The following is a 14750-nucleotide window of genomic DNA, read 5'->3' on the forward strand; positions in this document are numbered from 1 at the left end:
TGCAAGGTACGCACATACCAAATATAATTATCCTATTACTTATATTAAGAGAGAATTCAACATTACAAAAAATATGAAGTTTTTTTCAAGAAGTCACTGAACCATGACAATGAGGTCAAGGACATTTGACATGTGACTGACAGAAACTTCGTAACATGAGGCATCTATATACAAAGTATGAAGCATCCAGGTCTTCCACCTTCACAAATTTAAACAGTTAGCTAACGCCACCACCGGATCACTATCCCTATGTCGAGCTTTCTGCAACAAAAGTTGCAGGCTCAACAAAAACTATAACAGAGTGAATATTTGTGGGGTCTGTGAAACGTACCCACCAACAAACTCCAATATAGACAATCAATTAGCTCGCTTTCGGAACATACACCGATGAGAACTAGTTATTAACTGGAAATCTGAATGCTAAATGTCTTAGTTATGTTGTTGGGTATCAGTCACACCAATATGAACAACAGTTAGTCGTATTATTACCAATAAAGAAGTGTGAATGAGCAAGTTTGTTAACAATTGATTAATGGCACAACCTGGTCGTTATAGTGGTTTTAAAACCATGTAAAGTAACCATTTTTCATCTTTCACTAATATGTCAGTCTCCTTTAATAACCATTCCTTAACATATAAAGCTTTACAACATTTACAAGAATAAGCGGCCAAGGTTAGATAAACAATACAGGAAATACATGTAGTCCTACACACAATATAGTCGACTTTTTGTTTAGTTTCTATGAAACAAACTTCACCACGAAAATTACATTGCTTCATTGACGCATGTACCATCGTGTTTTGGTGGAAATAAAAATGGCATTCCATGGACCATGACTGAGGGAATGGGGTCAAATATCATCAATAGAAATGAGATCTGCCAATACTATTACAACCAATGCCATAATACTTGCTATTGAACAATACTGAGCAATTGAAAATTTCTTGCTATTGCACAATACTGTACAATTGAAGATTTTTTGCTATTGCTGGATACTGTGCAATTGAAAATTTCTTGCTATTGCACAAAACTTAATATAATAATTTTGAATCCTGATTTGGACCAACTTGTAAACTGGGCCCATAATCAATAATCTAAGTACATGTTTAGATTCAGCATATATCAAAGCTCAAGAATTAAATTTGTTAAAATCAAACTTAGTTTAATTTTGGACCCTAATGTTGACCAATTTGAAAACGGGACCAAAAATTAAGAATCTACATACACAGTTAGATTTGGCATATCAAAGAACCCCAATTATTTAATTTTTGATGAAATTAAACAAAGTTTAATTTTGGACACCGATTTGGACCAACTTGAAAACTGGGTCAATAATAAAAAATCTAAGTACAAAAGTTTAATTTTGGACCCTTTATTCCTAAACTGTTAGGACCAATACTCCCAAAATCAATACCAACCTTCCTTTTATGATCATAACCCTTGTGTTTAAATTTCATAGATTTCTATTTACTAATACTAAAGTTATGGTGCGAAAACCAAGAAAAATGCTTATTTGGACCCCTTTTTGGCCCCTAATTCCTACACTGTTAGGACCAAAACTCCCAAAATCAATACCAACCTTCCTTTTGTGGTCATAAACCCTGTGTTCAAATTTCATAGATTTCTATTAACTTATACTTAAGTTGTGGTGCGAAAACCAAGAAAAATGCTTATTTGGACCCCTTTTTGGCCCCCAATTCCTAAACTGTTAAAACCAAAACTCCCAAAATTACTCCCAACCTTCATTTTGGGGTCATAAACCTTGTGTCAAAATTTCATAGATTTCTTTTTACTTAAACTACAGTTACTGTGCGAAAAACAAGAAAATGCTTATTTGGGCCCTTTTTGGCCCATAATTCCTAAAATGTTGGGATAAAAACTCCCAAAATCTATCCCAACCTTCCTTTTGTGGTCATCAACCTTGTGTTAAAATTTCATAATTTTCTATTCACTTTTACTAAAGTTAGAGTGCAAAAACGCGAAAACTTAAAGTATTTGGACAACGACGCCAACGTGATAGCAATATACGACGATTTTTTTTTCAAATTTTGCGGTCGTATAAAAATCCAAGTACATGTTTAGATTCAGCATATCAAACTTTTAATTTAATTTTGGACCCTTTGGACTTTAATGTAGACCAATTTGAAAACAGGACCAAGAATTAAGAATCTACATTCACAGTTAGATTTGGCATATCGAAGAACCCCAATTATTCAATTTTTGATGAAATCAAACAAAATTTAATTTTGGACCTCGATTTGGGCCAAATTGAAAACTGGGCCAATAATTAAGTACATTTTTAGATTCAAAATATTAAAGAACCCCAAGGGTTCAATTTTTGTTAAAATCAAACTAAGTTTAATTTTAAACCCTTTGGACCTTAATGTAGACCAATTTGAAAATGGGACCAACAATCAAGAATCTACATAACACAGTAAGAAGTTAAAATTGATACTATAAGCTGGTAGAGCATCAACTAAGGATAAAATTAAGTTAAAAATATTGATAGGTCATGGACCTCCTTTTCGAGATATTCGAGATTTAAAATATGGCCGGAAAAGGCCGACTCTGAGTTTTACCTTATATTTGCATTGGTATTATTAGGTCTCAAAACAAAAGAAAGAAAATTAAGAATCTTCTAAAATTTTGGTAGATGACCTTTCATGAGCTATTTAGTCTTAAAATAAATGGGTGTTATGGGGCAAAATATTTCACATTGTATTGTATGGAAAAACACCAAGGAGTACAAGCATTGGCACAAATTCTAAAACCTCACCTAAGTACATCCTTAAGTTACTGTGCAAAAACCAAGAATAATGCTTATTTGAGCCCTTTGTTGGCCCCTAATTTCTTAACTTTTGGAATCTTAACTTCCAAAATCAATTCCAACCTGTCTTTTGTAGTCACAAACCTTATGTCAAAATTTCATAAATCTCTATTTACTTAAACTAAATTTATAGTGCCAAAACCAAACTAGGGGCTCTAAAGAGCCTGTGTCGCTCACCTTGGTCTATGTGAATATTAAACAAAGGAAGTAGATGGATTCATGACAAAATTTTGTTTTGGTGATGGTGATATGTTTGTACATCTTACTTTACTGAACATTCTTGCTGCTTACAATTATCACCATCTATAATGAACTTGGCCCAGTAGTTTTTGTGGGAAATGTTACCGGTAGTAAAAATTGTTTAAAATTGACTATAAAGGACAATAACTCCTTAGGGGGTCAATTGACCATTTTGGTCATGTCGACTTATTTGTAAATCTTACTTTGCTGAACCTTATTGCAGCTTACAGTTTATCTCTATCTATAATTATATTCAAGATAATAACCAAAAACAGCAAAATTTCCTTAAAATTACCAATTCAGGGGCAGCAACCCAACAACAGGTTCTCTGATTCATCTGAAAATTTCAGGGCAGATAGATCTTGACCTGATAAACAATTTTACCCCCATGTCAGATTTGCTCTAAATGCTTTAGTTTTTGAGTTCTAAGCCGAAAACTGCGTTTTACCCCTATGTTCTATTTTTAGCCATGGCGGCCATCTTGGTTGGTTTGGCGGGTAACGCCACACATTTTATAAACTAGATACCCCAATGATGATTGTGGCCAAGTTTTATTTAATTTGGCCCAGTAGTTTCAGAGAAGAAGATTTTTGTAAAAGTTAACGACGACAGACACCAAGTGATGAGGTGAGCTAAAAATACTTATTTGGGCCCTTTTTGGCCCCTTATTCCTAAACTGTTGGGACCAAAACTTACTAAATCAATCCCACCCTTCCTTTTAAGGCCATAAATCTTGTGTTAAAATTTCTATTCACTTTTACTAAAGTTCGAGAGCGAAAACTAAAAGTAATCGGACCCACAGACAAATACGACGACAGAAACGTGATAACAATATAAATGATATAAGACAAAAAAAAATCAATTTTTGCAGTCGTATAAAAACTAAGCTATAACCATTGAACCAGGAAAATGAGGTCAATATAAATGTGAGATGGAAAATTCGTAACATGAGGCATCTATATACAAAGTATGAAGCATCCAGGTCTTTCACCTTCTAAGATAAAAAGCAGTTAGCTTGTACACCACTGTTGTAACTATCCATATGCCAAGCTTTCTGTGAGTTTTTGGCAGACTTGACAATAATTATTCAAGCATTATTTTATTTTGCTTACAATCTAAATTGGGTTTGCTCATTGTTAAAGTCTGGTTTGGTGGAGAGTTTTCTCATTGGCAATTATATTTCTTGTGTCCTTAGAAATTTATTCTGTAGATTAAATCTTCATATATATATATGCCTTCATTGACCTTTTATCAAAATATACAAATGTATTTATCTTTACTTTTAAGGATGCCACAAAAAAAAGCAATACCTGCAGGAGTCCCTTGATAAGGCCATTGGTGCAGTAAATTCAAACAAATTAAGTATTTCTAAAGCAGCTACAGAATATGGGGTACCAAGGACAACCATATCAGACCATGTCAATGGAAAGTATGACAACCATTTGAATGGACCTTCAAAGATGCTGACAGATGAGGAAGAGACATCTTTAATAAACTACGTCAAGTATATGGCAGAGAGAGGTTTTCCTTTGACAAGAAGAATGTTAAAAGCATTCGTAATTTCTATCATTGAGAAATCAGGTAGATCAACTTTATTCAATATGGAAAAAGGTCCTAGTAACAAATGGGTCAACAAACTTCTAAACAGACACCCTGAATTGTCGGAAAAACTACCAGAACAGCAGGACAAAGCCAGGAGACGCATGTCTAATGTCACTGTGGTTGACAAATATTTCAAGTTGCTAGTGGACACAGTCGACTCTTTAGGATTAACAAATAAACCCAACCAGATATTTAACTGTGACGAGTCTGGCTTCAGTGGTAAAGAAAAAGTAAGGAAAAAGTTTTAACACTAAAAGGGTCACACAGCTACCAACAGAAAGTATTAGTCCATGGTCACATTACAGTTCACATGTGCATAGCAGCGGATGGACATGTCCTCCCTTCATTTACTGATTTTTGATGGTTGCCTGCCTCATAGGAGCTTTAAGGATGGTGTTCCAGATAACTGGTTATATGGATCCTCTGAATCCGGGTACATGGATACCGAGTTGTTTGAAAACTGGTTCGACAAAGTTTTCATACCATTCTGTGGAACAAGAAGACCAGTACTGCTGATTTTTGATAACCACGATTCCCATATCAGTATTGACCTGATAGAGAAGGCCAAAGCTAACAACATTCACATCATTGGTTTACCACCTCATACTACACATCTGCTGCAGCCACTGGATGTTGCCATCTTTGGACCTCTAAAAGAAAAAGTGAACCAATTATCAGTTACCTTGGGAAACCTGAACAAGTGTGCCACCATAGGCAAAGCCAAGTTTCCTGCTTTATTAAGGTATTTACATGTACATATGCTTGGATTATATGTTTATGTATTTTTTTGGTACAACCGAATTTTCAAGCAATCAAACTTTGAGGATTGGGAATTAAAATAATTAAATTCATAGATTTCTGTCATCTGAATTTCCATCACAAGTATCTGATATGGCTAAAATGTAACAATTCATAACAGAATGCAACAAAATTAACTAAAAACATATCATGACTGTTTATTTTACAACAAAACATATCTAAAAATGGTGGACTTCCGGTTGGGGTGTGTATAATACTGGAAAAAATTTCGGTAAACACACAATTTTTTCCAGATTTTGACATTCAAAAATAAAAATAAATAAAAAATTATTTGCCGACCTACCGACCTCATTTTTTTAAAGTATGCAACTGGAACCACACACATAGAATAACCATACATTGTCTCGAAATATCAATGTTATTTGTACAAGGCTTAGAAACAGGTAGAAAGCGAGGCTGTGCCGAGCATTTCTACCTGTTTCGAGCCGAGTACAAATAACCGATTGATATTTCGAGACAATGTATGGTTATCCTTTATATACTGCAACTCATATAAGTGTTTTAAATGAAGTATTTAGTGTAAAAACAATCATTTTTAAATTTGGAGCGAATGACGTAAAATTTCCCAAACCTGTATGTTTTATTGACGTCATAAATAAAATTCTACGGAAACGCATTGTCAAACTCATAAACAAGGTGATATACGGTCATGGACTGTATATGACATATAAATATACAGTCAATGCAATTTGACTGCTCAAATAGGACAGTTGCAGTATATATTTTTATTTGGCCTCAAGTATTTTTTAAGTTAATGGTGTTAAATACTTACTGATTTTCAGTTTTTTGTCAGCAGACTTCAAACTTCAATTTCACATGAACTGTATAATCTAATTTCTGTAACATATATAAACACTGACAAAAACATGCAACTTACACTTTTTTCTTCAGTAATGGGTATCATTTTTATTTGCAGCACTGCAATTGACCAGACTACAACACTAGCAAGGGTCAAAGAGTCTTTCAGGAAATCTGGAATGTATCCTGTAGACAGATCCATAATTCCAAATTCACAACTTGCGCCCGCCGACTTCAACAAATCTGAAAAGACAAATAAAGAAACTACAGATGTAGATACAACAACAATCACCAGTAATGGTAAACTATTTATTTCATTTGATTTGTTATATTAGGCCTGAAATAAAATATTGTTTGTTTCCAAAATCCCGACAAACCTTGCAAAAATGGTGCTACTCATAATAAAATTTTATTGTCATAACTAAATCGAATATTATTTTATTCATTTCTGATTTTCAGGCTTGCAGGATTGTCCGATAATGTTCAAGCTTTTTGGAAAAATAAAATTATTTCCATACCTACATTGTACCTACCCACACCTGGCTTCGTAGAATCGGGATTTGGGAAAAACAAACAATATATTAATTAAGGCCTTAGGCCATACTTAAAAATATTTTGGTTTGCCCAAACCCTACCCAAAGGTTGAGACAGTGGGTAGGTAGGTAGGCAAAAAGAAATTGAAGTATCAGATGTTTATTAGTCTTCATGCCTATTTGATTAAAAAAAAAAACTTCTTCAAATCAGGACAATAAAAGAATTTGAGTAGGCAGCTTTTTTCTGGGTAGGTACGTTTGGGCAAACAAACCTATTATTTATTATGGCCTTATCCCATACATGAATACATATTGTTAAGCAGTGATATTGTTTGCCTTATATTAATGGAGAAAAAGGCTTTTCCCCTGGAGGAAAATCCCAATTTGAAAAAAAATGGCTTAAAATATTCCCAAAAACAACTTTTTTCCCAAACAGTGCAGTCTCAGTACTAATTGTGCATGAATTCAAACTGACAAACACTCATTTTAACTTTTTTTCTTGCCTAAAATTACTGTAGGTGCAGATTTGAGGGTCTGGTTATGTATCATCACTGACAAAAAGAGGTTTTATTTCAAAGCAGGGTTTGACTCTTGAAATGGAGTCTGTAAATTGAAGTTTCAGTCAAATTCATCGTTTATTCCAAAATTTCCAATTTGATGAAAATTACGCATATTTTCGAATAAAAAAGGGTGGAGGTAGTTTTGAAAAAAATGTCAAGAATATTGCTGACTGTTTAGAGGTGGGAAGTTCTTGTCCATTCATTTTAGATGTGTTTTGTCATTTGATTTTGCCATGTGATGATGGACTTCCTGATAGGATTTTCCTCTCAGTTCAGTATCTTTGTGATTTTACTTTTCTCTCAATGATGATGCGATACCAATATATGACCAACATTTCTTAATTTTTGTGTTTCGTATAAAATTTTTAACTGCATTCCATTCAGTGTTTCTCTAAAAGAAGAAATTTGTATGTATTTCCCATAGGGTCCTATGTTAAACTTAATCCCCACCATGGTGGCCATCTAGGCATCTTGGAAGTTGGATTGGCTAAAAAGTAATAACTACTGGTCATTATCTCATTAAGAACATTCATGCTATGCTTGGTTTCATTCCATTCAGCATGTTCAGTGGTTTTCTAAACGAAGACATGTGTTTGTGTTTCCCATGGTGACTTATTGATGACATCAAAATTTCAATGTAGGATAAAAAAAACTTAATTCACATAGTTTTTTCACTGACCCCCACACCCACCTCTTCACTTAATTTGGGGAAAATTGATTGACCAATGGGGATTACATATAAACAAACAATTACAGGCTCTCGACTTGGGACAGGCTATAAATATACCTAATCACTAATCATTCCATTCTAAAATTACACAATTTTTTCATCCAGTTGACAAATGGTTGAAGCTAACTGGGATCTTTTTTAAACCATGCGACATACATGATGCTTTTTCATGAGACCTGTTTAACCTACCGCACATATTTCAAACAAAATATTCTTTTTCTTCATTTTCAATTTCGAAATAGTGGATCATACCCTATCAAAGTTTCTTAATGATCGCTTTCTAAAGTTTTTCCTCCCTCAGCTCACTACTGAGGACTTGCGGCCTGACTTAAACAGGAAGTTATACAAATGACTGTTTTTCCAGGATTAAATTAAATAGCCATTTAAAAAAGAGGGGACAAAAGATACCCAAGGGACAATCAAACTCATAAATCTAAAACAAACTGACAACGCCATGGCTAAAAATGAAAAAAACAACATGAACCCAACCAAATACTAGGGGTGATCTCAGGTGCTCCCAAAGTGTAAGCAGATCCTGCTCCACATGTGGCACCAGTCATGTTGCTTATGTGATAACAAATCCGGTAATTAGTCTAATTAAAGGTGTATGTATCGTATGTGTTAATATACAAAAAAATAATTAAACAAAAAAATGTAACACAGCAACAAATAAATAGTTTCAATAGTGTTATTCTTGCTTGCCCATTAACTTCTGAGTTATTTAATCTTTTGTTAAATTCTACATTTTTGTACCTCGAGTTTTTTCTTTACAGAGCTCCAGGAATCAACAATTCTTTGTCACTGTTGTGGCAACACTATCTCCTATGTTAAAGAAATAGAGATGAGCATAAATGAACCAACTGAAAATCCGCTTGTAACAAAAAACTTAATTCCAAGAAGTTTAGCAGATGTGCTGTTACCTCCAGCAAATCCATCTCTAGCAAAAAAAACTTCAAGTAAAATCATAACAGAAGCCAGGGTAATAACAGGGGATGAAATGCTTCAAAAACTACAGTCAAAGCGTGATGAGGCAGTAAAGTTGGCAGAAGAAAAAGAAGAAAGAAAAACAGAAAGAGCTAGAAAAAAGGAAGAAGCTGAAGTTTTGAAGGAAGCAAAGAAAGAAGAAAGAGAAAGAAAGAAAAGAGACAGAGAAATAAGAGACACCGAAAAGGAAGAGGAAAGAGAGAGGAAGAGACAGAAGAAGGAAGAAAAAAGAAATATGCAGCAATGTAACCAACAAATCACTGCTGAATTCCACCAGTATGCTACATGTACTAAATCATCTGTAGACATGGTAGATAATAGAAGAAGTACCAGAGTAAAGACCCCTTTAATAAGGGAAGAATTTTTACAATTTGATAGCGATATGGAGATTATAGAGACAATGGAAGAATAAGGAATATATAATTAAAATCTCTCCAGACTGTATAATTTGAAGAACTGTGAAATTTATTTTAATTTTTTTTTGGATCGAAATTGCATTATATTGATATAAATCTAATACTGTTCATAACAAACTTATTGCTGCAATATTGATTTTAATTCGATAATACAATTATCATCTGTAAAAGACTTATTATTATTACCTGTATATTGTACATGTTGTAAGCTGCAGAAAGTTAAAAGTTTTTTCTGGGTATTAAGGCATATAAGGTTTAAGATTTAGATTTCCTTTTTTGCACGTCTTCATATTGTTTCTGAAAGAAATAATTAGGAAGTGGTAGAGACAAAAAGTTTTGACCAATAATCTGGGTTCACAAATCATTTAATGAAAGATAATAATATGCAAAATTATTCTGTTATTCAACTTATTGGTAATTCATTTATATAATATTCTAATCCAAAAAAAATAATTAAGAAAATGTGGTTTTTGAAAGATCCGAAAGCAAATGTAATGACAAATAACAAGTTTTGATATGCATGCATAACGTATACAATATTATCTTACACTATATATACCAATATTTAAGTAAAAGATCAGCAAATGATTTTTGAAGATGTTATGAATCATAATCAAATTGATAGTTTCAATAATCTTTAACTTTAATAAAAGCTTTTTATAAACATTTTAATCATCTGAAAAGATATGGACAGTTGTCAGGCTATATAGTATTCACATCGAAAAATTTCTGAATGACATACACATAATATTTTGTTCATTTAAGGTAGTACCTTAAATACTGGAGATAACTCTGTAAAATCAGTTAATCATTTTAATCATGTTATACTGTTCAGGAAATTTTAAGCTTTTCAATGATCGAACTAGTGTTTGTCAAACTGAAATATATTCAACCATTTCTTCCCAGAAATCAATTGGTTCAAGTTTTTTGAAATTTTTGTATTCATTTCAAAGGGTCAAAGTAAATATTTTGTAACAATTTTGTGAAAATTGAACGAGCCAAGTTAATTTTAGTCAGGTGTTGGGTAGCAGCTTAATGAATAATTGTACATGATATAGCAGACATGTGTATTTAACCTTCAGTCTACTAGCAAACTCAGATTAAACAAATTGTGTTTACAGTAGCAGAAATTGAACATTGACTTTGTTTTATTATGCCAAAATCAAACAAATACAAATTTAAATATTTGTTTATTTGCAAATCACGACCTCCAAAATGAGCAGAATAATTACTAAAACAGTGTATTTTTCAAACACAGTCAATATAAGGTATATTAAGATTTATGCCTTAATATGTAATATTATATTGTACCTGTAGTCTTCGTTATAAACTCATCTGTTGGTTTCTTGTTTTATGGTAGTTGTCTATCTACATATTAACATTTGCACAAGTTCAAATTAAGAAGATTCTTCATCCTTTTAGGGACCCTAAAAAAACATTCAGATGAATAAAAAAAAGAAAGATGTGGTATGATTGCCAATATTAAGACAAATCTCCACAAGAGATGAAAATGACACTATTGGTCAATGTACAGCCTTCAGCAATGAGCAAAGCCCATACCACATAGTCTTCTATAGAAGACCCTGAATGTCACCAACAGCCTAACTTGGGTACAAAAAACGAATGAAAAACAAATATGTAACACATAAAAAAGACAACCACTGAATTACAGGCTTTTGACTTGGGACAGACACACACATCCATAATATGGCAAGGGTAAACATGATAGCAGGATCCCAACCCTCCCCTAAGCTGGGACAGTGGTTCAACAGTACAGCATTAGAAACAACTATAAAAATCAGTTGAAAAAGGCTCAACTCATCAGATGCACAAAAATACAGGTGGACCTTTTTGGTCATGGCCGGGTACTTGTACATTTTATCTGACAAGAAAAAGACACTAGGTACAGATCTGAGAGTACTCGCAGATAACTGACAGCTACCTATATCTAACAAAAACATTGTGCATTCAAGACTAAGAACCCTGCTAGACAGACATATCAAATTAAAATCATAGCATATTCATATAAAACTTTCAGCTGTGGTTAGTTGCATCCCTTCAGAAAGACATACACATCTGACAAAATAACATGTACATGTATAATATTGCAGACACAGATGAACTACACAGCTACAATAACATAAATAGTATAGACAGGGTTCATACACCTTTTTAGTTCCATTTTTCCATGACTTTTCCATGACTTTTCAAGGATGTTTTATGAAATTTCCATACCCCAAAACTATAGACCAAAAACTCATCCCTAATGCTATAAACATGCTTTTGTGTCCTTTCCATGCAACTAAATAAACAATCTTTTTAACATCCAATAATGACACAATTGCACTGAAACACAATGAGAAATACCAACATATTTATGAATGACAATACTGAGTTAAGTTTGCTAACAATGATGTAGACCTACTTGTTATCAAAGATTCTATGAAAGAGTATGACCTACACACTCATTTAAATGTCCCCTTTGGATATGTTCTGCCTCTTTTTACAGTATAAAAGAATATATACAAATTTTGAAATATTTTAATAAACAAAGTATTAGAAAAGGTTAGTTGGCATAATCCTCTTGACTGGTTGGACTTTCATCAAACAGATAATACATTGTAGACAAAAAACTATCACCTTCCTACTTAGAGGCATCATTACCATTTCAGAAGTGACATCTGTCTACTATCCAGAAACATATTCTTAAATACCGAGACGATATCCTCACAGCTTTTGTATGAAAAATTGCTCTTTATTATATGTAGGACTCTTATCATTTCAGCTCCTCTATCCATACGTATATACATAAAGGCAACAGAAGTATACCGCTGTTCAAAACTCATAAATCCATGGACAAAAAACAAAATCGGGGTAACAAACTAAAACCGAGGGAAACGCATTAAATATAAGAGAACAACGACACAACACTAAAATGTAACACACGCAGAAACGGACCAACGGACCAAGCATCAGACAAAATCCCACGATAATAACAAATATAACATCAAAACCAAATACATGAATTTGGGATAGACAAGTACCGTGACACGTCTTATCGCAATGTGAAATTACACTCAAAAATATACATTATCATTAAAAGTGTTTTTCAACGGCTGTTTGGTAGCAATAACTTCGTTTTCGAATATTCCGATAGCTGGTTTCTTATTTCAATACTGTTAAATTAAATTGCACTATAAAGGGAACCAGATGCGGTTGCATATTTTTATAAACAATTTTGAAGAAACGAATTTTAAATTCTCATTTTACACTTACCACAACTGGGGCCTTGTTTCTAGCATTCGAAAAAAAACCAGTTTCGACAAAAACTAAGGGGATCATTTAATTTGAGATGTTTGATGACATGCAATAAAGATTACAGTGCAAATAATCCTTTTCCATGACTATTCAAGGACTTGTCACTAAAATATAGCTTTCCATGACTTTTAAAGGCCTTTCCATCCCTAAATAAAAATCCATGACTTTTCCAGGATTCCATGCCCCGTACGAACCCTGTATAGAATAGATGTACATGTATTAAGGTATTAAACATAAAAACCAAATAACATACACATGTACAAGTAATTTGTATGTCAATAAATCACAAGAGCAATGTCAAAGAGTCTAGTACAGGAACATGCAAATTTGATTACAGTATTACATGTATGCATACATGTACATAGGTCAATAAATCACAAAGTCAAGAAGTCTAGTAGTACAAGTACATCTTACTATAAACTGCAGCATATGTACATTGTATGACCAACTATTGAGCTTATCATTATAAAAGCCAATATATTTAACAAGAGGGAGGCAATACATGTACATTGCACCATAATCAGGTTGAGAACAACCTGTTAGATGACCTTCCATGACAATGTTTTTAAATATCCCTTTAAATGTAAGACATGCATGAGGGGTACATTAAGGTGACAAATTTTTTTGTGTAATAAGTTTCTTTTAACCAATTTAAAGTACAAACAAATGAAACTGCGAGCTACTGCTCACTGATGATACCCCAGCTCCAAGTGGATAATATAAATAGTGAAAAAATATGCAAGTCTTCGGTAAACAGGAAGTTGTCGAGTGATGAATCTGAAAACACATCACACGGTTAAGCTGACTTATGTAAATCCTGAAACCAAATTTTAGAAATCCTTGTATTGTAGTTTGTGAGAAAAATTTGATGAAAATTTTCAACTTGGCTATCATGTGTAAAATCATACAAGTGTTCGGTAAACAGGAAGTTGTCAAGTGATCAATCTGAAATCGCATCACACGGTATAGCTGACTTAGATAAATCCTGAAACCAAATTTCAGAAATCCTTGTGTTGTAGTTCCCGAGAAAAATATTCATGGGACGGATGGACTGACTGACGGAAGGACAGACAGAGGTAAAACAGTATACCCCCCCCCTTTTTTTTTTAAAGCGGTGGTATAATGAGTATAAATTTGTATTTTCTAGTCTAGAAAACTTCAAAACCTTTCTGTAATATATGAATAGATGTAAATAATCTGAAATTGAATCAATATTTTTTAGTCTGGAGCATTGATGATGGAAGTTAACTACATTTTGTACCATGGCTGGCTATACAGCCCTTGCATTCATTTCAAAATTGTCTGTAATTGTGATTACATTTAACACAGTATTTTCAGGCCCGTAGCCAGGAATTTCCAAAGGGGGGTTCGTTTGACTCACAAACTCGACTTTAACAGTCACAATTCGAACAGAACATCGACTTTAACAGTGCTTAATAGTTTTCAAGGGGGGGTTCGTCCGAACCCCCCGAACCCCCCCTGGCTACGGGTATGATTTTTAGTACAGATATGCAACTACATTATTGAAGGTAGATTTGGGACATTTATAGCATGCCTCATAAACAGTTAGGTACACTCAGACTCAGGGGCTAGCAGGTGGCATAATTTGTAAGTACTAACACAACACACATCAGCACATGTCATATGTTAAAAAGTTAACCTAACCATGTGATGCAAATGAAGACCCCTCAAATTGGTTCACAAAGGTTGGGGGCACTTCCTATGATATTAAATATATACAATGTGAAAGGACAAGCTGCTGGAATAGGTTGGGAAAACTATCAGTAATATTAAGACAAGTCAATAAAATTCCATAACTTCTTCACTCATCTTTCTTGGTGTTGTTTGTTGTGTTTATACTATCAACCCTTGTTTCTCTTTTTAAAGGACACATTGAAAAGGGGGGGTAGGGTTTGACGTTA

General features: G+C 33.5%; 1 long non-coding RNA gene and 1 pseudogene across 2 annotated transcripts; one reads left to right on the forward strand and one right to left on the reverse strand.

Moving 5' to 3' along the window:
• Nucleotides 1-3877: 3877 nt before the first annotated feature.
• LOC143052149 (uncharacterized) lies at nt 3878-10645 on the forward strand (annotated as a pseudogene).
• LOC143052150 (uncharacterized) lies at nt 4626-11089 on the reverse strand. 2 transcript variants are annotated; one of them, XR_012971008.1, is made up of 5 exons: nt 10822-11089; nt 9697-9807; nt 8864-8932; nt 6367-6530; nt 4626-5320 (listed from the first exon to the last, which is right to left on the reverse strand). It is a non-coding gene; the product is annotated as an uncharacterized LOC143052150 (long non-coding RNA). The 2 variants fall into 2 exon arrangements; XR_012971009.1 differs by lacking the exon at nt 8864-8932 and having other exon boundaries at nt 10822-11079.
• Nucleotides 11090-14750: the final 3661 nt, after the last annotated feature.

The sequence above is a fragment of the Mytilus galloprovincialis genome, chromosome 11 (assembly GCF_965363235.1).
Source record: "Mytilus galloprovincialis chromosome 11, xbMytGall1.hap1.1, whole genome shotgun sequence".
NCBI classification, from domain to species: Eukaryota; Metazoa; Mollusca; class Bivalvia; order Mytilida; family Mytilidae; genus Mytilus; species Mytilus galloprovincialis.